A 1,070-nucleotide genomic window follows, 5' to 3' on the forward strand; every position below is an offset into this window, starting at 1 on the left:
ACTGCAGAATCCCATTCAAGTGAACTCTGCATTCTTCACAATCCCAGTGATTTGTGTGCATGTAGATTTAAGAAACGCTGGTCTGGGTCCTTTATACTCTAGATGTCACCATCGGTGAATGGAATACTTAAAACTTTTATTGAAGTTCTAAAGTTGTTGAAGCAGCCTGTTTTTTTTCTGAGCTGAAAAATGTGAACTTAAATATAAACCCCAATTCCTTTGGGGTCTCCAGACTATTCCCTTTGCCAAATTGTACACCTGAGCTCAGCCAAGGGACAGAGAAAGGATTGCTTGACAAATGTACACTCTGACAGGTTGCAAACCTGTTTTTAAAAATCTATCTTGGCATTTTCCTGTAATTTCAATTCAGTTCCTCCTTTGGGAGTCTCTCTTCCTGTGCCCTCTGTAACATAATGGCTTTTCAACTTCTTAGAAAGTTTTGGGGTGTCCCCTGCCACAGTGGAAGCCCCGAGTGACATTATCTTTGTTGGTACTGAATAAAGAACTGTTGGATTTGTCTGTGTTTTCATGTGATAGTTTGAACAACTGTCTGGCCCCACAACCTCTGGGAGGCCCTACTGCACAGCCCGCCTTAAGGAAGTGTTTAGCAGTCCTCACCTTTGGCAAGCTAAGCAGGTGTGACCCTGATTCCATTATAATTAAAAAAAAGAAAAGAAAAAGTGTATCTTTCCTTCTGTGTGGAACTGAAGCCATGGAGCTGCAGCGACCTCTACTGACTCTTGGGGGGACTAAGCCAACCAAGGGTGACAGGAAGGCAGTTTTGAATCCTGCCGGGCACACTTCCCACTACAGTTTGGCCCAGAAAAGCCCTGTTGTGTGCTCTCTGCACCCTACCCAAGGCTTCAAAGGTCTCCTGCTGCTCACCCTCTTCCTCCAAACTGCTGGGGTTGAGAAAAGAGCCCCAATTTTAGTGAATGACTCAATCAAAATGAAAACAAGTTACAAGATTTAAAAAATAAAAGAGAAAGATGGATCATATAAAATGGCAGAAAGCAATAACCTTTCTTATCCCTCCCCCAGCAGCCCAGCCCAAAACAACAGCGCACACA

Source organism: Ochotona princeps, chromosome 17, assembly GCF_030435755.1.
Source record: "Ochotona princeps isolate mOchPri1 chromosome 17, mOchPri1.hap1, whole genome shotgun sequence".
NCBI lineage: Eukaryota > Metazoa > Chordata > Mammalia > Lagomorpha > Ochotonidae > Ochotona > Ochotona princeps.